The sequence below is a fragment of the Callorhinus ursinus genome, unplaced genomic scaffold (assembly GCF_003265705.2).
Source record: "Callorhinus ursinus isolate GAN/ISIS: 27379988/994484 unplaced genomic scaffold, GSC_fseal_2.0 scaffold2, whole genome shotgun sequence".
NCBI lineage: Eukaryota > Metazoa > Chordata > Mammalia > Carnivora > Otariidae > Callorhinus > Callorhinus ursinus.
This window is the reverse complement of record NW_027397064.1, coordinates 45,068,572-45,095,360: the sequence shown is the minus strand read 5'-3', so window position 1 is coordinate 45,095,360 and position 26,789 is coordinate 45,068,572. Positions and strand designations below refer to the sequence as shown.

Sequence of the window (26,789 nt, the reverse complement as noted above, 5' to 3'; positions counted from 1 at the left end):
CCAAATAAATGGCTTGGAAAAGTTCGGATGAGAGATACTCATGATTAACTGACTTACAGGACAATAAGTAGTTTGGAGAACCCCGATTCGTTTTAGTAATTCTCTTTGTTCCTCCCTTTTCTGGCTTTAGGGAGGAAAAACATTATATTTCTTCCACATGGAGGGTCATGTAAGGAGAAATAAAAATGTTCTTCATGAATTGTGGATCCCACAGAAATTCACCTTCCATTTTCCTAAACCCCCTCTTATATTGAGTGAAGAGTAGGGGTGGTAGTACTGGTTTTGCAGGAAAATTGCTTTTCAGCAATCCTTTCACGGGTGGGTGACATCGAAAGTTGGAAAATCAGTGCTTTTACACTTGTGGTGCTTAGTTAGTGCTCTGGCCTCAACTGTGAGGCTTAGAATCCATGCCTGGTATCCAGGCCCAAATAACATCTTGCTACAGAAGAGTAGGGACAAAATAAGAACGTATTCAGAAGAATTAGGACTAAGAATATTATGACTCAGACCCACTAAAGGAACATCAAATGATGCACTTTTTAAAAAAGACTAGGGAACATGGAAGAACAGGGTGCAAGAATCAAAGAAAGTGATTAACAGGTGGATGAGCATGTCTGTAAAGACACTGATTAAGTAAGCAATGAAAGCTAAAATCAATAATAAAAATACTGATGGTGACTAATTTTGAGTGCCTCAAAAGCCAGGGTTCAAACTGCTGGAAAATCAGAGAAATCATTGGAACTCAAGCTTTCTCAAATCCTTTGATTTTCTGGAGGGAAATAGTAATGTTGACTAAACTTTCACTCTGCTGAGTCAAGAATGCGTGTTAATTCTTTAAGGATAAACACTACACATAGAGCAATAGAGTGTAAACCAATAACAAACCAATAAGTTTCTGCTGCTCAATAAAGGAAGGAAGAAGGAGGAAGAACATAAGCAAATAAATAGAAGGGGAAATAAAATTTAAAAATAAAATACTAAAAATAAATTATAATGAAGCAGTAATGATAAATGCTAAACTACCAGTTAAATTTAAATAAATTTAGATTTAAGTCTAAATTTACTTCTTAAAAGACAGGTAGTTTCAAATAAATTTTTAAAATGCCATTTATGAGAAACACACCTAAATATGATGATACAGAAAATATCAAAATGGAAAAACATGTACAGGCAAAAATGAACGCAACTAAATTAATTTTTTTGCAATATTAATGAAAGGAAAAATAAACTTTGAACCAAAAAAGGGCTATGGTGAACGAATGCCATAATTCACAAGAAAGATACAGCCCTGAAAGTATATATACTGAAAAAACTGTAATGCCTTCAAAAGTGCATAAAGCAAATATTAACAGTATTAAAGTTGAAACTGATAAATCATCAACTGTATTGGGAGACTGATATAACTTTTCTGAAAAATGACAGATTGCATATATCAAAAATTAAGATGCATATAAAGTACTACCTTGAACAAATAGGAAGACAAATTATTTCCAAAGACCCATCGAATATTTTAAAAATGTGTTTAAAAAGTTTACATACAGCGACATTTGCTCTTTTTAGTATAGAGTTCTATGCGTTTTAACACATGCCTACTGTAGTATTACCACCACCACAATCAAGGTGTAATAGAACAGAACAGTTCTATTACTCCAGAAGAAATGACTTCATGCTGTACTTTGTAGTCAAACACTTCCCCTAGTATTAATATCTGGCAACAACTGATTGGTCCTCTAACTCTATAATTTTGCCTTTTCTAGAGAGTACCATATATGGATTTATACAGATATAGCCTTTGGAGAAAAACTTCTTTCTCTTAGCATGCTGCATTTGAGATTCATCAATTTCTCCCATGTATCAGCAGTTCATTCCTTTTTTATTGCAGAGTGCTATTTCATTACATGGATGTACCACAATTTATTTATCTATTCCCCTGTTCAGCAACATTTATGTTGTTTTCAGTTTCTGGTGATATTAACAAAACTGTTTTGAAATTACTATAGTATTTGTGTGAATATAGTTTTCATTTTACTTGGGTAAACGCCAATGTGTGGTCTTGCTGGGTAATTGTTGTGGTAAGTTTGTGTTTAACTTTATAAGAGTTATTTTCTAGAGTGGCTGTGCCTTTTGCATTCCCATCAGGTATGTGTGAGAGTTCCTATTGCTTTGTGTCCTTGCTAGTACTTGGTATTGTCAGTTTTTGCAAAAAAAGAAAAAAAAAGGCATTCTACTAGATGTGTATTGGTATCATTGTGATTTTTATTTTTTCTTTTTTATTGTTATGTTAATCACCATACATTACATCATTAGTTTTTGATGTAGTGTTCCATGATTCATTGTTTGTGTATAACACCCAGGGCTCCACGCAGAATGTGCCCTCTTTAATACCCATCACCAGGCTAACCCATCCTCCCACCCCCTCCCCTCTAGAACCCTCAGTTTGTTTTTCAGAGTCCATTGTCTCTCATGGTTCATCTCCCCCTCCAACCCCCCCCCTTCATTCTTCCCCTCCTGCTATCTTCTTCTTTTCTTTCATTGTGATTTTTATTTCCACATTATCTTTTTTTACATAATACAAGATTCAATTTGTGTCTTAGCCCATTCAGGCTGCTATAACAAAATACTGGCACGATGTATATATATTTTAAAGATTTTATTTATTTATTTGACAGAGAGAGAGCATGAACCCACAAGCAGGGGGACTATCAGGCAGAGGGAGAGGGAGCAGCACTCTCTGCTGAGCAGGGAGCCTGACTGACAGATGTGGGGCTCGATCCCAGGACCCTGAGATCAAGATCTGAGCAGAAGGCAGACACTTAACTGACTGTGCCACTCAGGCACCCCCTGATTATATTTTACAAACAACAGAAATCCATTTCTCACAGTTCTGGAGACTGGGATATCTAAGATCATGGTACTTGTAGGTTCTATGTGGTGGATGGTGAGCACCTGATTCCTGGTTAATAAGTACTTTCCTGCAGTGTCCTCACATGGTAGAAGGGGCTAGGGATTCTGTTGATTGCTTTTACTGAGCACTAATTGCATTCATGAGGGCCCCATCCTCATGACCTAATCACCTCCCAATGACTCCACCCACTAATATGTAATCACCTTTGGGAGTTAAGATTTCAACATAAGCATTTTGGGGGGACACAAATATTTAGATCATAGCACTGAGTATCTTTTATGTTTATGTTCATGAGAGATAGTGTTCTGTAGGTTTTTTTTTTTTCTTTTAATATCTCTGGCTGGTTTTTGTATCAAGGGAATGTTGGCTTCATAAAATGAGTTGGGAAGTGCTCCTGCCCTCTCTCCCCAGCCCTTCCATTTTCTGCAAAGATTATGTGGAATTTGCATTATTTTGTTGTTAAATCCTTGGGAGAATTCATCTGTGAAAACATTTGGGGCTAGATTTTTCTTTTTTGGAAGGTTTTAACCTACAAATTCAATTTTCTAATAGGTACAGATATAGACTATTTATTATGGAGCAAGTTTTGATAATTTGTGGTTTTCAAGGAAGTGATCCACTTCATTTAAGTTGTTAAAATCACGGGCATAGAGTTTTGTAGCATTCTTTCATTATCCTTTAATATCTATGGAGTCTGTAGGAGTATCTTCTTTTACATTCTTTATAGTGTTAGATTCTTTGTTTTCATTCAGTTTGAAATATTTTCAAAGTTTTCTTGAGATTTCTTCTTTGATCCAGGGGTTATTCAATTTTCAAAGATTTAGGTATTTTGCAGATATTTTTCTGGTACTGATGTTTAGAGAACATAATTTATATAACTTGAACTCTTCTAAATTTGTTAATATTTGTTTTATGATCTATCTTGGTGAATGTTTTATGTGTACTTGAAAAGAATGTATATTCTTTGTTATTGGGTAGAATGTTCTACTTGTAGTCAATTAGGTCAAGTTGGTTGGTAGTGTTATTCAGGTTTCTATGTCCTTGCTGATCTTCTGTCTACTTACTTTGTCATGTATTACATGCACATACACCGAAATTTTCCCAGAAAATGTTATAAATTTTCCTTTAAAAAGTAGTACATATTTTAACGAACTTAGAAAAGAAAAATAGTAAATTATTTTTATTCAGACGTGTACCATTTCTCTTGCTTTCCCTTCATTCCCAAAGATCCAAGTTTCCCCTCTGGTATAATTTCCCTTAAGTTTTTTTATTTGAACTTAAACCGTTTAAGATTTGCTGAAATTCTTAAATTTTTTTTTCTGTAAATTTATTTTTCACTAAACATGGGGAATTTTTTTCAGCCATTATGTCTTCAAATATTTTTCTGCACCAGCCTCTTTCTCCTTTACTTCATATACTCCAATGACACAAATAATAGATCTTTTGATATTACTATCATAGAATATTACTATCCTTGGGCCCTATAGGCCTGGTCATTTTTTGTTTTCAATCTTTTTTCTCCCTATTATTTAGAATGAATAACTTTTATTAATTTATCTTTAAGTACTCTTACTATTTGTATTGGGCTAAACAAAACAACCAATGGAAAGGAATAAAGACCCCAGACAAAGATTTCTGCATATATAAGAACTCTAGTGGTGAGAGACTAATTGGTTGTAAAAAAACAAATTTTTTTTAAAGATTTTATTTATTTATTTGAGAGAGAGAGAATGAGAGATAGAGAGCACAAGAGGGAAGAGGGTCAGAGGGAGAAGCAGACTCCCCGCTGAGCAGGGAGCCCGATGTGGGACTCGATCCCGGGACTCCAGGATCATGACCCAAGCCGAAGGCAGTCGCTTAACCAACTGAGCCACCCAGGTGCCCAAAAAACAAAGTTTTTAATACATGGTATTAGGTAAAATTAATTCTTTGTTTAAAGAATTCTCAACTTGTACCACATTAAAAATAAATTCCAGAGGCGCCTGGGTGGCTTAGTCCTTAAGGGTCTGCCTTAAGCATGGGTCATGATCCCAGGGTCCTGGGATCGAGCCCCGCATCAGACTCCCTGCTCAACAGGAAGCCTGCATCACCCTCTCCCACTCCCCCTGCTTGTGTTCCCTCTCTCGCTGTCTCTCTGTCAAATACATAAATAAAATCTTTAAAAAAATAACAAAAAATAAATTCCAGGTGAATCCAAGACCCAAATGTGAGAAAAAATTCTTTAAAACTTTTGGAAGGAAATATAGGTGAATACTTTATTTTAAACAAAAGCACAATAAGCACAAAATGAAAGGAAATCATCCATAGCCTTGTTTAAAATGCAAGGTTCTGTACTGTAAGATACACTGAAAAATTTTTAAAAAACTAATAATCTTGAGAGAAACAATTTATAACATATATAAACAGAAAAACTGGTATCTTATTATAGTAAAACAGTCTCAACATGAATAAGACAAATTACCTAATTGTTAAATGGGCAAATATGGGGTGCCTGGGTGGCTCAGTCATCTAAGCCTCTGTCTTAGGCTCAGGTCAAGATCCCTGGGGTCCTGGATCTAGCCCTACATCCACTCCTGCTCAGCAGGGAGTCTGCTTCTCCCTCTTCCTCTGCCCTCCCTCCCTGCTCATTCTCTCTCTCTCTCTCTCTCTCTCAGATAAATAAATAAAATCTTTAAAAAATAAAAAGGAAAATGAGCAAATAATTTATGATTGAAAAGTCTATGAAAAAAGAAGCTAGAATGGTAAAGATGGAGAAAAGATCTTTAATCAGAATAGTGGAGGGGGAAATTCTCATGGGTTTGAAGATGAAATATTGTTTCACATTCAGCACTGGCAGACCTCTGACAATTGAAACCTCTGACAATATCCAGTTTTGGAGGTGTGGAGAAACAAATTCTAACAAATTCTAACAGTATACAGTTTTGGAGGTGTGGTAGGGTAAATTAATCAAGCACTTTGAAAAAACACTTAGACAATGAAGCAAAATAGACTATGAGTATAATACATATTCCAGAAATTCCACTGCTAGAGAAACACCTGTAAATGTACATGAGAAGACATGTACAAGGCTATTTCTTGCATCACTACTGATAAAGGAAGAAATTGGGAAACAATCTAAATATTTAGTGATAAAGAAATGATTAGGTAAATTATGGTGCAGTTAAAATAAATGAAATAGGTCTTCACGTATCAACTTTGGTAAATTTGAAAGCATAAGGGTAAATTAAGAATTAGGCTGTAACTGTATATCATACAAAATTAAAATGATGTAAAATGTTACCTATATGTTTGATGGTGTTATACACATGTGGGAAAAGTAATAAAAACCAAGACAGGAAAGTTGCACAATCTATTAATATACTGGCTATCTCTGAAAAGGGAGGGAGGCAGGTAGAAGGAAAGGAGGAATTCAGGCTATAAGATTGAGTAAGGTGATAAGAGACTTTCTCTGTATCTGTCATTTTTCATTTCTTTCCAAGGGTTTCTGAAACAGTTAAAAATTTAACATTTGTAAAATCATAAAATTATGTCTAAATCTTTGAAATATTTCATAAAAAGGGGGAATGTAAAAGTTGATGAACAAAGAAAAAAGTACAGCCATTTTCTAGGTATTCTGTGCTGAGCGATGAAGAGCTCTGTTAATGATAGCATTAACCAGCAAAGGGTTTCAAATTTCTGCTGACTTTACATGTGCCCCTGCACTAAACCTCACAGTGGGAATGTATAAGCTAGAGAGGTCAAAACCAAGAGGGAGGTTACTGCTTTTGCTAATTATTAAAAAGAAAAGAACCTTCAGGATTCCTCACATTAACTCATATAACTATGAACCTGTTACAGAAATTAGACATATCGTGTTATTATTTTTTTATACTTACTTTTCTCCTCTGGGAAAGAAGGAAAGTTTTTGCAAAATATATTTAGGCAAAAAATGCTGTTGTTTGTTTCCAAGGAAACCACATGATAATATGCAGTCATATGGGGTAGTTTTATTTTCTCTTCCAGAATTAATTTGGTATAATTTAAAGCATGTAACTTGGGAAATATATTGATGCTGAATTTAAATCTTTAAACTATCTTGTTTCTCTATATACATTTGACTTAGAGAGTTTCAAAATAAAAATGCCAAATTGAATTGACCACTTGTACAGAATAAAATTTTAGTTTTTGTCAGGTAAGAGTGCCCTCTCTTGCTCGCTCACTCTTTCTCTCTCTCTCTCTTCCCCACATACACACACCAAATTCCAAAACAAAAACTTCCACAAATTATTCTTTTATTTTTAAACAAATTTAAGTGATTATTGATAAAAACTTCATACATATTACCAGAATTAGGCATTCAGATCAATTAAAACAGTTACATCACCCCACAGTGATGGTTTCCTAATATAATTCCATTATATTGCAATTTTAAATACTCTGCCTGTGAGAAGCAAAGTTACTGTTATCTGGTGTGATGGTTAATTTTATATGTCAACATGCCTTAAGCTATGCATCCAGGCTAGATGTTACTGTGAAAGTATTTTTTAGGTGTAACTAACATTTAAATCAGTAGATTCTGGGTAAAGCAGATGTGGTTTGGGCCTGATCCAGTCAGCTGAGGTCTAAAAAGCAAAGACAGATTTCCTGAAGAAGAAGTAATTCTCTTCCAAATGGCAACAAAGAAACCTATCTGAATTTCCAGCCTGCTGACCTGTGAAATTTAAATTCAGGACGGCATCAACTCTTACTTGTTTCCCGCCTGCTGCCTGCCTCATGGACTTCGGACTTGCCAGCCTCTATAAATGATGGGAGACAATTCCTTAAAGTCAATTGATCTCTTTTTCAATCACTCTTTCTCTCCATCCTACTTGTTCTGCTTCTCTGGAGAACCTAGAGTAATATAGCTGGCTATTAGCCAGTTGAATTAAGTGATCACCAACATCAGGGTATTTCAACCATTTTAACAAATCCTACGTTTATATACAAACTTTGGTAAACACCTAGGTCATATTGGCCTAGGTGTTTTTATACCCCCAAATAATTTAATACTACTTACTGTATATATTAGAAAAGAATTGCCCATATTTGGGATTGAATTGCACAAAGAATTCCCTAGGGCCTATGCTGAATCCCATTATGTGCCTCTCTCCCTGTACCTTTCCACCCTTCCATTACCTATAGATGCAAAGAACAGGGGGAAGGCTTTTGTCAAGAAAAGCCATCCTGATGGAAACAGAGCTGTAACACGCATGAACATGTAGTAGTCTATACATGGCTATTTTATAGAGCGGGAAAGCAAAAGGAAAACAAAAGTGAAGGGGAAACTGAACTTTGGGATGTCAGTTGTCAACCCTCAACAGAAAGAAAGAAAGAAAGAAAGAGAGAAAGAAAGAAAGAAAGAAAAGAAAGAAAGAAAGAAGGAAAGAAGTTTCTAGTTTCTGTAGGATCTGCAGATAAAACAGTGCAGCCTCCACACATGGTCAGTTTGTGTGCACGGAAGTAGGAGTAAAAAAAAAAAGCTTTGAATCCACTGGAGAAAGGAGGATGTTAATTACTCCACCCTTTCCTCCTCCTTATGCTTGAATCTTTCTTTGTGTTCTATTTTGTGATCTGGACTTGGGAAATGATTCTTCTGGAAAGAGCAATTAGAATGTTTGCAGAGAGGAGCTGAGAGGGAAGTTGAATAATAACTGCAAATTTTAAATGGCAGAACACATGATTTACTAGGGTTTCCTACACACTCAATTCTGCCAATAAATAGATGAGATCAGTTTTCTCATCTGTGAAGTAAAGGAATTGGATGTCTCCATAGATGATCCCACAGTCTCTTCCAGTCTAAAAATCCCTTGAAAATGGACAGTGCAAAGAGAAAACTGGTTCAGGTCTTTTATTCTCCCTCATTTATAGAACAAACAGAATTATATAATTTGATTTATGTTTTTCCTTACAAAGAGCAGCTGTGACATGAAAGAAGACCACAAAAAATTTATTTCAAAAAACCAAATTAACAAAATTACTCCCAATAGACCACAGGGTCAGCCAGACGTTTAATGGCATTATTTACTTGTATTTTTAGCTTTTCAAATATAAAGCAAGGTTAATATTAGTTAAGTTTAGGGGGAACATTGCAAAATATTGAATTTTAACAGGGGAATAAAAATTGTTTCAAACCTTCTTCCATTTATAATTTGTATAAGCCTTAATTTCTCCAACTTTAAAGCTGGAATAACAACTTCCTATTAAGGTAGTTATAAAGAGTAAATAAAGTATTATATATGAAAGTACCTAACATACCTTGAACACATACTGAACTCTTTTCAAAACTTTCTCCTCCTTCTTTCTATATTCCCCATATTGATGATCTATCTATCAGTTTTTCTCTGTTGCTAAGCTAGAATGCTGGGAGTTACCCTAAATCAGTATTTTAAAACTGTGGTAACATAACCAAATTATGCAGTCAATATATTATTTTATTTTTTTACTTATTGTTTTTTTGTTTTTTCATTTTAAAATTTTAATTCCAGCATAGTTAAGAGTGTTCTATTTCAGGGGGCGCCTGGGTGGCGCAGATGGTTAAGCGTCTGCCTTCGGCTCAGGTCATGATCCCAGGGTCCTGGGAACGAGTCCCACATCGGGCTCCCTGCTCCTTGGGAGCCTGCTTCTCCCTCTGCCCCCCCATCTTTCATGAATAAATAAATAAAATCTTAAAAAAAAAACAATGTGCAGCCAATACTGTAAGATAGAGACAATAGAATATAAAAAAATATTAACAAGCATTGCACACAGTAAAGGTATGTATAACTTGTAAAACTTTTGTATTATTAAAGTGTATGTGGGGGCGCCTGGGTGGCTCAGTCGGTTAAGCATCTGCCTTCAGCTCAGGTCATGGTCCCAGGGTCCTGGGATCGAGCCCACATTCAGCTCCCTGCTCATTGGGGAGCCTCCTTCTCCTTCTCCCTCTGCACCTCCCCATGCTTGTGTGTGCTCTCTCTCTCAAATAAATATTAAAAAAAAATAAAGTGTATGTGTATAGGAAGGTGTGAGGGACGGTGAGTCTTCCTGCGTGAAATGTATTTCTTCATGTGGGTTATAACAAAAAAATATCTGAGAAACTCTGTCCTAGGATATGCTGTCTCTCTCCTATGTTCGCCAGCTTACCAATTTTATCTCCTGAAGAAGCTTTCTGATCTACATCCCTTTCTATGTTCCTCCACTGTTTTAGTGTAAGCCCTAATCATTTTGGTTTCTTTGTCATCAAATTTTTCCATGCTGAAAACTGCTACTCTAGAGATCTTTCTAAAGTGTATATTTAGACAGGTTAGCCTTAGGACATACTAATTTTTAGGATGAGAAGTCAATGTTTAATCACCACATGTTTTGGGGGCATTTCAAACACAGTTGACCTTTGAACAACATGGGTCACCGACCCATGCACAGAAATACATATATAACTTCTGGCTCCCCCAAAACTTAACTACTAATAGCCTCCTGTTGACCAGAAGCCTTAACAGTAACATAAACAGTTGATTAACACATATTTTGTATGTCATCTGTATTATGTACTGTATTCTTACAATAAAGTAAGCTAGAGAAAGGAAAATGCTACTGAGAAAATCAAAAGGAAGAGAAAATACATTTACAGTACCGTACTATAAACATCCACGTGTAAGTGGGCCTGCACAGTTCAATCCCACATTGTTCAAAAGTCAACTGTATATCATAACATAAATGAGCACCTCAGACACTTCTTGGGTCCTTCTTATACTCTTCTCAGCCTCTGATTTGGATTTTGCCTCAAGGTGGGGGACAGTTCCTCACAGGATCCCACAGTTCACTTTGCAGGGACAATGTCGCATCTCTAGCACACATTCTTTGCTTTCTCTCGCAGCTCTCGGAGGGGAGAGACGCCAGGGGGAGCCTGCTTGCCACACAGTCACGCACCTGTTGAGGACCAGCGTCGTGTTTGCGTGCTCACGGACTGCGCGCGTGCGCGTGCGTGCACCTGCGTGGTGACATCAGGGCTCCCATCAATAATGGGGGATCGGAGCTCCTCTGTGAATGCTTTTTACCGTTCTATCCTTGCATGGAAGATGCTGCGAAATCATTTCCATGCTTCTCAGAAAAAGTCCAGGTGGTACTGATCCGTGACTGCTTACAGTGGTGGTCAACCCATAATTTGGCTTTTCCTCCTTTCCTTCTCTACCTAGTCCTTCTTTTTTGCCCCTTATGGAATTGTCTCCCAAGTAAACTACCTGCGCACAGCTCCTAGTCTTAGGCTCTGCTTTCAGGGAGAAAGTAAACTCCATTGCTCGACACTCCACGATACCTATACAAATTGCAAAGTAAATAATACTTGTGTAGTGCAGTGAGAAAAAGTTTCTGGAAACATAGAGTTTGGAGAATATAAACACAGTCTTTAAGAAAAAGTTCTCTCAAAATCAGTCCTCTACCTGGCTTCAGTTTTACTGTTTCTCCATAGGTTCTCTGTGCACAGTCCTAATCTGCCACTTACAATTTCTGGAACATGCCTCGCTTTCTTTCACCTCCGTGGTTTTGCACAGACTGTTGCATCAAATGTGCTAGAGATGATGGGTTCCCTCTAAGGAAAATAATCATGAATTATGTCTTCACGTCTCAAGCAACTACCACATCTCTGGCACAAAGTAATTGTCAAGAGGTGTTTGTTGAATGAATGAATGAATACTTACACACTACACATTGCATTCTAATTCTTGGTTTAATGGCTGCTTCTCTCCTCAGTCTGCATACAGGCTTTCTGAAGTCAATTAGTTTATCTTCTTTTTGTATTCCTAGGTTAAGGCCAGCAGCAAAGTATGGACCTGATGAATATTTATTGAATGGATGAATGATAGGATATTATTTAACATACTGTGTTTTAATTTTGTGTTTACCCTTCTTTCTTCCTCACTACATTGTAGGGTCACACGAGGGATCTGTAGTTGAGTTCTGTGTACCTAGTGTATATTCAAGGGCCGACACATTTGTTGTTTATAATTTTAAAAACCTTGCGTATATTTTCTGGTGTTCTCTAACAAAACAAACTCCTACCTAGGCAATATTTATGGAAAACAGAGCCTTATTTAAACAGTACAAACAAATCAATAAAATGTAGCTTTGTATCTGTGATCATCTTTATGATTGACTTTGAAGAAATAATTGATTTGAATATACCAGTTTGGTTGCCAGTATATAGTTAAAAGAAGCTGGCTATTTGTTATGAAATTCCTTGGGGAAGGGTGGAGGTATCACCTTGACATAGTAATATTAATAAGTAGTAATCAAATTGTGAATACATCATATAGGTAGGAAAAAATGGATTAAGATTAGCCAGCTGAAATAGAAAGAATGGAATCAATACATTTAGGAAAAACTACGCAAGAAATCAGATATTGAGGAAAGAGACCTCATTGAAACAGAGGGACAAAACAAGGACACAACGAAGGATTTGGTTTTTAGTCACAAGAGGGACGCAGCCACAAGCATAGTGAGAGTCTAACCAGGTAGAGTTAAAACTGAAATGCTCTAGGGAACTTTGGGTACTTCCTACTTCCTCACTGACGTCAGTGAGAATGATGTTAATAGATGATATAATTTTTATTTATTTATTTTGTTATGTTAATCACCATACATTACATCATTAGTTTTTGATGTAGTGTCCCATGATTCATTGTTTGCGTATAACACCCAGTGCTCCATGCAGTATGCGCCCTCCTTAATACCCATCACCAGGCTAACCCATCCCCCCAGCCCCCTCCCCTCTAGAACCCTCAGTTTGTTTCTCAGAGTCCATAGTCTACACTGTCTTATCTTTTCCCTTTGCTGGAAAGAAATCTCATTAATCAGAAACAAAGATTGAGAAAGGGGCCAATGCTCACTTTCTAGCTGATTGTCCGGAGAAATAGACCAGAAACATGATCTTTTAAAACTAAGGCAGGCAAGTCCCTACTCTGTCCAACTCCTCACACTGGCCTACAGTCTGTACACAATTGGCTCCCTGTGCCCTTATCTCATATATTAGGTCATCTTCTTCTCCTCCTTGATCGCTCTGCTCCTGTCACAGATATTGAATCTGTATTTTTATTATTATTGTTTCAAATTGAGAATTGAAAAGCAGCCTCAAGTCTGACTTAGGATAAGTATCTTTGAAAAGGGACAATTCACATCTTGGTCACTCCTGTGACTTTTCCCAGTTACTGGATAGGTTCAAGCTCACTCAGTGGCTTGGGATTTAGCCAACCAACTGAGTGGGTGTTCAACTGTCCACAGCTGAGACACGTAGTGTCAGTGTTACCCTCATGGGTGCTTTCCCAAACCTGCCTGATAATGAGCTGATTCTTGCAAACCATGTGTCTTAGCAGATTGGACTCCTTTGCCAATAAAGTGATTATAGAATAGTGGGAAAAGCCTGAAGAACAGAATAGTGGCTGAGGGACAAATAAAGATTCAGAACTCAAAAAGCAATAAAAAATTTATTTACAATCTTGGGTTGTGGAGGTACACAATCTCATGAATTCAAAGCAGACAATCAGATGTTATGAAAAAGTTCATGGTAAACTTAGCTTGTCTGAGATGATAAATATGACCCTTGGTCAGGTAAGATAAACACTGAAACTTGGAAAAAATGTAAAAATAAGTAAATATTTAATGGAGTAAAAAAATCCCATAAAATTAATATTTTGGTATTTAATTTTTAAGATCAACATGATAATGTGAATACACTGATTAAAATATATAACATTTGAAAAAATATAAGAAACATAGACATATTGGCAAGATTTTAATTTAAAATGTATGAGAATTTTATTTGTATATTTAAGAAAAACTGGATTTACATTTATGTTTAGTTCATTAGATTTACAGAAGTTACTCAAATACTTAAAAGTCATTTGCAATTCCATCATTTGTATTAGTTTGCTAGGACTGCTGTAGTAAAGTAGCACAGACTTACTGGATGGCTTAAACACAGACATTTATTGTCTCACAGGTCTGGAGGCTAGAAGTCTGAGAATAAGATGTCAGCAAAGTTGGTTCCTTTGAAGGTTTGTGAAGGAGAAATTTATTCCATGCCTCTCTCTTAGCTTCTGGTAGTTTGCTAGCAATCTTTGGTGTTCCTTGGATTTTGAAGTGTCACTGTGATATCTGCCTTTATCTTCACATGGTGATCTCCCAGTGTGCATGTCTGTGTCCACAGTTCCCCTTTAATAAGGACACCAGACTTAGTGGATTAAGGGCCCATCTTACTCCAGGATGACTTCATCTTAACTAATTCCAACTATATTGACACTATTTCCAAATAAGGTTGAATTCTGAGGTATTGGAGATTAAAATGTCAACATATGATTTTGAAGGAAACATATTCAAATCCATAATAGCATGTAAATCTGATTTGCCAGAAGCTTGAAGTCATGAACATCAGCTATACTAAAGATTTTTAATCTTAATAAGTTAAAACACAGGCAATTTGAAGTTTTGCTTTCTACACATAATCCTTGCAGATATTAGACACTCAACTGATGGTCGTTACCAGTCAAAGGCCAGCCAAGCAGAACGCCATAGACTATAGCCATGGTCAGCAATAGTTTTTTACATGCATTCAACCTGCTCATAAGGAAGAAATAACATAGGATATCTAGTTCACCCTAGAAAAATCTGAGTCAATGTGGATTTATCTTTGTTTTGTAAATAAACCCAATAAAAATCATTAACTAGTTTGAAGTAGCCTATTTCCACAACAGAGACTGGAACCTGGAAAGTAGACTTTGCTTTCATTATGGCACTAAAACAATAGGGGACAAACTATCTCACAATCTATACAACAGTTGATAAAACCAATAGTGATACAGTTTGTTTTATAGAACTGATAATTACTTTGACTCCCTGATATACCGAATACAAAACGATGTAGTTTTTTCAAAAAGTTATGTAATTTTCCATTAGTAATTTTTACATATATTGACTTTCACAAATAATGTTCCAAAGTAAACAGGCTGATCTGATTAAAAACCATATGCCTCGGTTTGTTCTCAATGCAGTACAATTAGTACTTTTTTAAGTGTATATTTTATCTATTCAACAGCAGATATATTTATGCTTTTTTTTAAATGGGCTAGGTATATTCTATGCTGAATAATGATGTTTTGTAACATAAATTCTGTGTATTAAGTAGATATTGTGAAGTAGATATTGTGCTCTTCTCTTTTAATGTGCTAAAACTTGGTTCCTAGTCTCTTGATTTATTATTTTCTTTATTCATTAAGAATATGTATGACTTTAGGTATTAAATTTGTGCAGTATTTCACACTAAAAAACCCCAGTCTCTTCCTTTACTAGTATTTGCAATATCAAAAGAAAATTAAGTACCATCACCAAGTAAACAAAATTTAATATTAAATATACCTTTTTAAATCTTTTCAAGTTTAATATTGGACATACTTTTTCAAATATTACTAGGGAATATAGCCCTTTGAACCTCTTGCCTTATCCCTCCCGAGTATAAAGATGCATGTGTGAAATGAGGTAGCCTAGCTGCGCTTTCTCTTTTTGCCATCTCCCAGGTTGAAACTCACTGATCTGTTTAAATTGGCTAAATTATGACAGCAAAGGCTATTTATTGATTTATTATTATGTGATTAGAAAGTAAAGAAGTCTATTTCCTGATGTGGAAAAATAAGGATCGGGTCCAGGGGGAAAATATGTCCGTTTGAGGTGCTGATCTGAGGGACATAAAGGTCTGTGTATGGCAGAATCAGTATTCCAGTAGTTATGGAAACAGGGTGAGTGCTGTGAGCTATGGTCTTAGTGAGCACTGCCAACCAGAAAGAAGAGCAGAGGAGGGACGGCTAAGTGTTTTGATTTAGATGTATGTCATTGTAACAATTTGGTTAGAGTGGACCACAATACTCATTACTACATATAAATACGACATGACTTCTATGGGAAGAGAGTTCTGTCAGATTTTGTAAAATCTAGTATTTTTTAGACTATGTCTTCTTACCTTCTATTGCATTCAGTGTTTTACTCAGTAAAATTTACTGTATGAAGTGTGCCTGAGATGCAATTAGCATTTGCTCAGCAAACTACACCCTTGCAATCTAGCCTGGAGAAGTCATCTGGGGGAGGGTGGACAGTGCCATAACTCCTCAGTGTTTATTTTAAATGATAATTGTACAGAAAAAAAATAATTTGAAGAATAGATTTGGTCTTTCCTGAAGAAGAGTTTTAATTCTAATTTTAGAGCGCTTATATCTAGAATTTTATAGCTTAAGGTTTCATTCTAAGCTGTATAAAACCTATAAATAAAAATATTGTTTAATTCAGGGTTAGGATGAATGATTCTGTCAGGTAGATAGCTATCTGGGTAAGTCTTCAGTGGAATCCTAAAGATGCTAATGAAAATATTGACTGTCTTCATAATAATGTGGAACTGTTAGAGCTGAAGTCTGAAAAATTCTAAACATTTATAGATAAAAAATGAAATCATAGGAAGGCCATAAATAAAAAAATTATTATCAGAAAGCTAGCTACCGTCTGATGCAGACCAATATTCAGGTTAGTCTCTTTATCACAGTGATTATCAGGTACAAGTATGCCCATTTAACAAACGAGAGGCCTAAAGCCCAGAAAAATGATAGACTATGACCGAAATATATAATTGAGGGAACTATATAATTATGTTATATAAAAAATATATAATTGAGGGAAAACTCCGTTTGAATTCACTTCTCATTTCAAAGTTCTATTTTTTCCCATACACCATGCTGCCTCCCAGAGGCAATATTATAAATGAGAGAATACTGTTCCTCATTCCCATGATATACTGAGGGTAACCGTTGTTTAACAAGTAGAGAAAGGCCAAAACAAATGTAACAAAGATTTCTTTCCTTTTCTTTCTGTGTTTTGTCAGCTGATGTAAAGTTTTGATGTTAAAACTAAAAATGAAGTTTCCATTAAAGAGAAACTCCTCAGCGGAGAACCAAATGTTCTTCAAGGGAATCTCATTTATTTATTTTTCTCTAACAGGGTGTGCTCACTCAAAATGTGGTCTTCATTTTTTCCTGTTTTCCTTTTTCTTTTTTCTGCCAAACATTGATGGGGTGAAGCTGAAAGAACAAAACAAAACAAAAACAAAAAACAAACAAACCAAAAAAATCCAAAACCTAAACCAACTGCTTTTTCAAAGCTGAAAGCCATGGAGGCTGTAAAGACTTTGAATTTACCTTTCAGGTAGTTTACTTCTGGAAAGTGCTCCTGAGCCCCTTCAGTTAAGCAAACGTACATGAGGTACACATCCCTTGCTTGCAGGAAAAATTTGAAGTAACTTGCATACATATATATTTTAGCCTGGAAAGCTACGAGTTCTGGTGACATTATAAATTGTTGAGTGTATATTTAGGTCAGCGTCACAGCTCTTTACAGTGGTTGCTTCTTTGGGAAAATATTTCCTTTCCTTGTATGGTGTTAATTTTTTGGTATGTGTGTGGAGATATGTTATTTTTGTTCAGTCTGAGGAGTAGGCTAAAACTGGTCCCAGCTAGAATAACTGTGGATCTTTATAGAATTTTTATAAGTGTTATACAATATGAATAAACAGGTTATTAAAACTTTCCCACTAATCTTCTTATGTAAATTGCTAAGACAAAGTATTTACAATGCATTGCTAAAGCCATTTTATGGCTAATATTTTGAAGACTCATGTCCATTCTACTGGCCAACACACTAAGTAAGACATAAACAGAAAAGCGGGTATGAAATCACCTACACAAGACTATGGAATTTCTCAGAGCAGCTGGGGACAAGCTGTCCCTCCATGCACAGCTGAAATTTTACCCCAGTGTTCCCAAGAAGAGGTGGATTGTTTAGTACCGAGTAACCGTTAGATGTATCCTTGCTCTAGAGGTAGGATAAATAGCTTGTGCGAGGGGAAAGTCCTTAAATTTGGACTCAGACACTGCATTGCCAGCTGGTCACATATCCTTTAATAAAGGACTGCATTTCGGAGCGCCCGGGTGGCTCAGTCGTTAAACGTCTGCCTTTGGCTCAAGTCATGATCCCAAGACCCTGGGATTGAGCCCCACATCAGGTTCCCTGCTCCACGGGAAGCCTGCCTCTCCCTCTCCCACTCCCCCTGCTTGTGTTCCCTCTTTCGCTGTGTCTCTCACTGTCAAATAAATAAATAAAATCTTTAAAAAAAGAAGGACTGCATTTCTAAATATGCCCAGACTTAAGTACTCTTGCCACTTGAAATACCTTATTAACTGAGGCAACCTGGGGTTCAAAAATGAAGAGGAGCTGAGGCAGAAGTCTCTGGGAATGTCCAGCAGAATGACACCAGGCTTTAAGAGAGACTGTAAAAATCAATTTGGACTGGACTTGGCACTTTTCAATATATACAGGACTACTGATGTCCTTGCTCATAGTACTATTTAAGACCAAATTATTTATATATATTGAATGTTGGATTATTATGTTCAGATATAAATTTTCTATTGGGTAAGAAGTCTAAGCCATATCCAATTACTTCTGTTATTTTTTTTCTGAAGGCAGAACTTGTCATTGTTAAACATCCTGTGAAGTAGCTCACTTTGAATTGGGGAAATAAAAAATCGGAAGGGAGAACTGAAACTATGAATTTTTCTAAGACTTAGCTATTGTGCTTGGAACTTGTGTTATGGGCATATTAATACTATGTCTAATCTGATTGAGCTTGAGCTTGCTACATGAAAGGAGGGACCACATCTGTTTTATTTACCATTGCTCATTATAATGATTTCCCTACTATCTGGCACATAATATGGGCTTTCCCTCCAAAAAAATTTTTTATTGAGGTATAATTTACATAATAACAAAATATATAAATTTTGAGAGTACAGTTTGATGGGTTTTGACAAATTTATACATCTGTGTAGCTACTATCCCAGTCAAGGTATAGAATATTTCCATCACTCCAGAAAGTATCTTCAGCCTCTTTCCTGTCAACACCTCCTCCACCCCCATCTAAGCAACCACTCTTCTGATTTCTTTCAATCTTGAGTTAACTTTGTCTATAATAACAACAATGTAGTATGTATTCCTGTGATTGCCTTCTTTCACTCAGCATGTTTTTGAGACTCACACAATTGTTGTATAATAGTATGTTCCTTTTTATTTCAAGTAGTACTACAATGTATGAATTCACCACAAATTTTTAATCAGTTCATTTTTTTGGTGAACTTTTAGGATATTTCTAGTTTGGGGCTATAATGAATAAATCTACTAGAAACATTCTTGTACAATTTTTAAAAAATATTTTTTTAATTTATTTATTTTAGAGAAAGAGAAAGAGAGAGCCCACGCATGCATAAGAGGGCAGAAAGAGGAGCAGAGGGGGAGGAGATGGAGCAGGAAAAAATCTTAAGGAGACTCTTGGAGCCAGACACAGGGCTCCATCTCACAACCCTGAGATCATGACCTTGAGATCATGACCTGAGCCAAAACCACCAGTCGGAGGCTGACCTGACTGAGCCACCCAGGTGCCCCTCTTTTACAAGTCTTATTTAAAGATATGTTTTTATTTCTCTGGGGTAAATATTTAGATATTAAATTGCTAGATAATTTGGTAGTTGTATATTCAACTATTTTCCTGAAATGGTTGATAATTCTTATACTATCATTCAGCAATGTACAAATGAGAGTTGTAGTTACTCTACATTCTCACTAAGAGCTGTATTTTAAATCTTTTAACTTTTAGCCATTCTTTAAGACATGAATGATGACCTCATTGTGATTTTAATATACATTTTCTTATTGACTAATGATACTGAGCATCTTTTAATGTATTTACTGTCTGTGTATATTTCTTTGTGAAATGACTATTAAGGTTTTCCCATTTAAAAAATTGGGATGTTTGATTTTTCATTTCATCATTCAGTTGTAAGAGTTCTTTATATATTTTAGATAAATTTCTTTGCCAGATATCTACATTGTACATATTTTCTCCCAGTTTGTAACTGGATGTAACTGCTAATACTTAGCAGTATTATTTTCTGATGAGTAGACATTTTAAATTTTGATAAAATCCAATTTATCTTTTTCTTCAAAAGTTTGAGTTGTGTTCTCTTTAAGAAGTTTTTGCCTATTCCAAGTTTGCAAAGATATTCTATGTATTTCTTTAAAAATCTTCGTAGTTTTACTTTTTATGTTTACATATATGATCCATGTCAAATTAAGTTTGTATATGGTGTGAGACAGGAGCCAAACCTATTAAAAGTAGGCTGAAAAGTAGGCAAGGGATATCTTTGAAGAAATCTGAGGACATAAACTTAACCTGTAAGTCCTAAGAATAATTACATGTGGTAACAATTTAAATTATTTTTTAAGCTGTCTGGCTTCCTTTAGAGCAGAACTTTCGGTAAAATCTTGGTAAAGTTGCAGCTTGCTCTCTGAATTGCTGTTGCACACCAGGGAATTGAGGAGCAAAGAGGAGAAAACTCTCTTCTCCCTATCACCGAAACTTACACACATCTGGAGAACAGCATGGTGGAAGTAGCAGCATCTTGAAGGAGGTCAGGGGTCCCATAGCTGTTAAAAACAAGAAATGATGGTTCTTGTCATATCTTAAGAGAAGGCTTGGACAAATGAGCTTGAGTAGCTTCTGTTCTTAAGTACCAGAGGAAAGCATCTTCAAGGACTGTCAAACTATCTAGGAGACATTGTAAAGATGAATACATTATTACATTTAGACTATGGGCACTCCAAGTTATTATAGCCTGAATATTAGGGGAATGTGACCTTATATTTTTCTCTCTGGTCAATGAGGCTTGAGAGATGCATAGGAAGTTAAATGCATGGCCACGTACCTAACTGAAATGGAAGTTTATCTTCATTTAATATTGGTGTTTGAAGATAATGCAATGAAGATCATTCCTGGCATTTTAAATAAAAGTAAATTGATTATGAGTGGCATGCAAAATCTAACTGGAAAACCTCTACAGCAAGAACTGTCCGGTTTCTTCAGTAAATAACTTTCAAGGAAGAAAAAAAGACAGTGAGATAGTCTGTGGATGAAAATAGATGAGATGTACCAACCAGTGAAAATGTATGGGTCTTTATTAGGATCCTATTTCAAACGAACTGTAAATATATGACAGTTGAAAAGCTCAAACATTGTTAGGAATTTGATATTAATAAGAAATTACTATTAATTTGGGGGGCATAGTAATGATAATATCGTTGAATTGCTGGTTGTTGAAGATCAGTAACGTGTACATGATAGTTCATTGTACTCTTTACTTGTGTGTTTTTAAAATTTTCCATAATAGGGACACCTGGGTGGCTCAGGTCATGATCCCAGGGTCCTGGGATGGAGCCCCGTGTGGGACTCCCTGTTCAGCGGGGAGTCTGCTTCTCCCTCTGGCCCTCCCCCTGCTTATTCTCTCTCTCTAAGAAATAAATAAAATCTTTAAAAATTTCCATAATAAAAAGTAGAAAAAAGTAAATTGATACAGGAGGGATCTTTCCATTTGACAAAAATAAGATAAAACTTTGCTAAAATATAAAGATCAGGGCTTAGATTGCATCTTACAATTCCTATTAAAGTTGACTACAAATAATGTGAGAATTTATTTTTATATTTAGGACAGTTATTATTATTAATTACCAGTCAGAGCTGTGGCCAATTTTTTTAAATGAAATTTCACAATTTTCCTAAAAAGGAAACTTGAATATTACCAAATGCAGTGCAAAAACCTCAAACCTATTAAGATTTTACACTCACTGAAGTGCTTTCTCAAATTATTTTTGTAGGTAACTCATCTCCTTTGATTTTTGATGTCAATTTCTCTGCAGAAAGAGAAAAATAATTAGGTTTGCTTGTAATACAGTTATCAGGTCAAATATGGTCAAATATTCCTATGTTTAAATTGAGAAACATCTTTGTTTCTCATAGGACTCTGAAGCTGAGGTCCTTGTGAGCAAAGGTTAGACTCCCAGCAGTCCTTTGTTTGCTGGGTCCTCCAAAGTTTGACATTGGTCTCTCTCTGCAACCCTTGATTCCAACTACATGCCCATATCAGTTTCACCATATTGGCTAAAATGACTAGTCAATTCAGAGTGTAATTAATGAAAGGTAAGGGAAACTATATAACCAACCAGTATTAAAAATTATTAGCTAACCTAAATTGAGTGCTCCTAGTGTAACTGACTGACACTGTGCTAAATATTTTGTTTGTTAAACTTTATTTCTCACAATAAACCAGTGAGGTAGGTGAAATTGTTACCATTTTACAGATGAAACTGAGACTCAAAAAAATCTTAAACAGTTTTTCTATGATCATACTGCTGGTAAGTGATGGATCTTTAATTTGAATACAGAGATCATTTCATTAATGTTTGTGAAGAATTTGCTATTGTCAAGGGTACTACCTTTTTATTTTTTTTAGAAATTGAAAAAATAGCTCAACTATATATCCTACATTAATATTTTAAAAATGTTCTCAAGTTAGAAAGAAATAATAAGGATCCATGATGTTTTTGGAGAACTTTATCTGATCCAAGCAAAGGGACAGGGCTAATGAATACATGAAGATTCAGTTTTTTGGAGGGTAAGTGTATGACAGACCACGCTTAGTGATTCTAACTTTGAAGATCAGCTAAATGAGTCTCTGGCCTCAGGAAAACACAAAGCAGGAAAAGAGAAAATTTTCAGAGAGCAGACTGAAGTAGAAAAGTAAGAGGTTTATACCATGACTAAATTAGTTGATTTTTTTTTTGGTATTGAATGAGTTGAAAAATTCATTATCATCCTCATTCTACTGTGCACCCAGTCAGTTCCAGACTAACTAGCTCAAAATTGTCTGAATTCTCTCTCTGATGTGTGCGACTGGACACCCTACGCCCTTGGAACATACTAACTTCTGCCCTGTGATTCCTTGAGTTATTCAAGGAGTAATTACTTAGTTGCTCTCTTCCTCCCTGCCTTACCTTTATTATTTCTTTCTAGTATCTATCCTTAAAGGTTTTGAAAGAATTAATCAACCAGTGGGCCGTGTGTCTGGTACAAAAAAAAAAGGTCCGACCGATGATTCAAATGTTCAGGAGAACCAATCAACCAAATAAGAAATCGATAAATTGTGGTACCAGTGACTTCCACTAATAAGCCAGAATGATTTCACGTGGCTCCCCTTGCCCATTCTAATTATCCCAACAGAAAATTCTGATTCTGACGTTGGCTGTGAACAGACCAGTTATACATGGAGTAGTTTTCATTTCTTAATATATGTTAACAGATTTTTAAAAATTTATTATTTTTTTATTGTGGTAAAATAACATAAAATTTATCATTTTTAAGTGTACAATTCAATGGTATTAAGTACATTCATATTGTTGTGCAACTATCTCCACTATCCCTCTCCAGAACTCTCACATCATCCCAAACTGAAACTCTGTATCCCTTAAACAATAACTCCCCATTATCCTATCTCATCAGCCCCTGGTGTTCTTTTTTTTTAGAGAAGGAGAGTACAAGTGGAAGGCCCAGAGAGAGAGAGGTGGAGGGAGAGGGAGAGAGAGAATCTTAAGTAGGCTCCAGGCTCAGGGCAGAACACGATGCGGGGCTGGATCCCAGGACCCTGAGATCATGACCTGAGCTGAAATCAAGAGTCGGACACTCAAATGACTGAGCCACCCAGGCGCCCCTCCTGGTATTTTTTATTTTACTTTCTGTCTATGAATTTGACTATTCTGGGTACCTCCTATACATGAAATTATATATTTATCCTTTTGTGTTTGGCTTATTTCATTAGCATGATGTTTTCAAGGTTCATTCATGTAGAATGTAGCAGAATTGTTAATACATATTCTAACCGAACCAAGATTTCCCATCTGGCTCTCTGAAAATGTAACCATTGCTAAGAAGATACTTTTCCTGACTTTAAATAGCTATATTTACTAGGTTACTTTAACCACATTTCAAAAATATTTCTTTATAATAATAAATTTCCGAAAAACTACATAGTATTTTATTTAATTGTCTAAACTCTCTGGAGGAGGAAGTTTCAGAATCTTTATAAAAGTGGTCATAGGTCTCTGTCTGAAATTAGGATATTTTTCATCATAAATGTTGTTGTGATCTATAGGCTATAACTTTAAACTTGCTCCTTTTTGTCAACTTTAAGAACAAATTCTTGGCATGATGTGATAACCATTCCAACATCTAGTAAAAGCAGATGATTTCTTTTATTAAAACAAAGGGAGTGAGACCGCGATGCTTTAAGTTTTTGCTTGCTTTTAAAATATCTATCATCACCTGGGGCACCTGGGTGGCTCAGTCGTTAGGCATCTGCCTTTAGCTCAGGTCATGATCCCAGCATTCTGGGATTGAACCCCATCGGGTTCCCTGCTCAGCGGGGGGCCTGCTTCTCCCTCTCCAGCTCCCCTGGCTCATGTTCCCTCTCCCGCTGTCTCTCTCTCTGTCAAATAAATAAATAAATAAATAAATAAATAAAATCTTAAAAATAAAATATCTATCATCAGAATATTTGATTATATGCCTAAAATCTGACAGTCTACCATGCAAAAAGCCATAATTCAATTAATATATTCATTTTTTAATATAGCATGCACATAAAATCATTGAGACTATCCATTTTATCTGCTATTTTTGTATTTTCCTGACATGACATGTAAGTTATTGAATAAATATATTTTAATTGGCCATTTGAATTGATGCATGAAGTTCTTTCACATTGCATTTTGTACAGTTTTTCACATAATCATCTCATTCACTAGACCCATTCAACTGATTTTACCAAGCACCTCTACTATGTCACTTTTCTGTTCTAGAACATGAAAATGCAATTGTAAAGAAGACAGAAATGGACTTTGTCTTCACAGAAATTTATTAACTAGTGGGGAAAATAGAAAAATAATAGGCAATTGTAATATACAGTGAGACATATATTGTGATAAGTCCAGAGGGCTAGCAAGTACATAGAAGGGTGTCCAATAAACACATTGTAGACTCTAAGAAGAATATATGCTTGAAATGAAGACCATGCCATCCTTGCTTTGTGGTGAGCCAAAGGAGTACCTATGAGCAGACCAAGATAGTCTTCAAAAAGTTGCTACCAATCTCATTCAGGGACAAATGAATCATTAATGGCCCAAAGTTCTTTGTCTTAACTAAATTATGGTTACTGTAACTTGAGATGTGAGTCTAAAGAATTAAGGCAGTAATACCAGGAACCCACAAAAAGCACCAACTACTTAGATCAAGCACTGAAACTTTTAAGTGAACACATAAAACTATTTGTAAAATGTACTCCAAGGAAAGTTTTATGGCAATTATATTAAAATCACTTGAAATTTGGTGAGTATTCACTAAAGATGATCACTTTAGTTGTAGAATGCTTGCTATGTTGTCTGTCTTTCCAGTAAGAGTTAACTAGTAAGGTTTATTATATATAATACATAATATATAATAAAGTTATTATATGTAAGTTGTATATTGTATATTTAGGCTACTTCTAATTTAAGTTTCTGAAACCATGCAAATTACATCTCATACTGGTAGGAGTGTTAAGTGTGTGTGTGTTTCAAAAGACTACCAGATCATTAAGACATTAATTGTAAAAGGTAGGCAAGTGAAAAGAAATGTGTCAACACTAGTCAGCCCCACAATATTTTTAACTGTCTCTGTCAGAGGGACCATCCCCCTTGTTCTGACTCTTTTTCTGTGTGTGTTACAGGCAGGTTCTATATAAACATAAAGCCCCTACTATGTTCTAAGAATGTGAACTGCTGGAGTACTTCAGTATACAATATGAACATTGTCCCTGGAAGATAAATTTTGAACAAATAATCAAACATTGAATGACTAATATAAGGACAAATTCAGAATTCTTTGTGGAAAAATAAAAAAGACCTCCAAAATCCCCACTACAGAGACAGTAAAGGATTTTTTTACATCAACCTATAAAGACTAGGAGAACAAGAGAGGCAACAGCAGATACGAATTCAACAAGATTTTGAAAGCTGAATATCAGATGGATGAAAATAAACGATAAGAGAAAAAAATAATTAAAACTAAGCATCTGGGGGTGCCCGGCTGGCTCATTGTTTTCTTTGACACATTACAATTAATTTATCGATAAAAGCAAGTCCCTTCTATCCTAAATATTTTTTTTTTTATATTTTTCTAGGATACTGTTCAGGCATACTTTCAGGTATACTCAGATACTTTCAAATGCACTTTAAGATCATTTTAACCAATTCTTTTTATATATGTGCATACATATATATTCATAAAATATTATATCTAATGAGTTCATATATATCTATCATAATTCACAAGATGTGTGCAATGAAAAGTTAAACACTTCAGTACATGAATGTGTGCAAATTAAGAATGGAAACTGAGAAAATGAGACCAGCTTCTGTTTGGGGTTGGTTCATGAGAGAGTTCTGTCTCCTAATTCTTCATGCTAAGGAATAACATAGTATCTTTAATTGCTTATTAACATAAAATACTGAATTTAAGATACATAAAATGGAGTAGTTCCTATGATGTTGTACAAGCATAATCCCTGATGATATGAGCGTTTTTTAAAGCTATTTATACTCTGATATCTAAAGAAATATAGTTGTGTGCTTTTTAAACATTTAAAAAATTTTAAATTATAAATACGTGTTTATTGTTAAACTCAAATATGAATCAGATTGCGGTTGCTTTCCTCCCAGATGCTTAGTTTGTTTGTTTTTAAAGATTTTATTTTTAAGTAATCTCTACACTCAATGTGGGGCTTGAATTCACAACCCCAAGATCAAGAGCTGCATGCTTCACTGACTGAGCCAGACAGGTATGCCCAGATGCATAGCTTTAATTATTTTTTCTCTTATCATCATCCATCTT

At 35.5% G+C, this 26,789-nt stretch overlaps 1 long non-coding RNA gene and 1 pseudogene across 1 annotated transcript in view; one reads left to right on the top strand and one right to left on the bottom strand.

Moving 5' to 3' along the window:
* The window catches only part of LOC112835817 (large ribosomal subunit protein eL28-like), a 147,701-nt pseudogene that overhangs the window by 103,807 nt on the left and 17,105 nt on the right, over positions 1 to 26,789 (top strand).
* Positions 16,489 to 26,789, bottom strand: part of LOC141370690 (uncharacterized) — a 35,668-nt gene continuing 25,367 nt past the window's right edge. The window contains exons 3-4 of the long non-coding RNA XR_012374948.1: positions 20,399 to 20,461; positions 16,489 to 17,004 (exon numbers count right to left, since the gene is read on the bottom strand). This is a non-coding gene — a long non-coding RNA (uncharacterized lncRNA). The remainder of the gene's footprint in view (positions 17,005 to 20,398; positions 20,462 to 26,789) is intronic.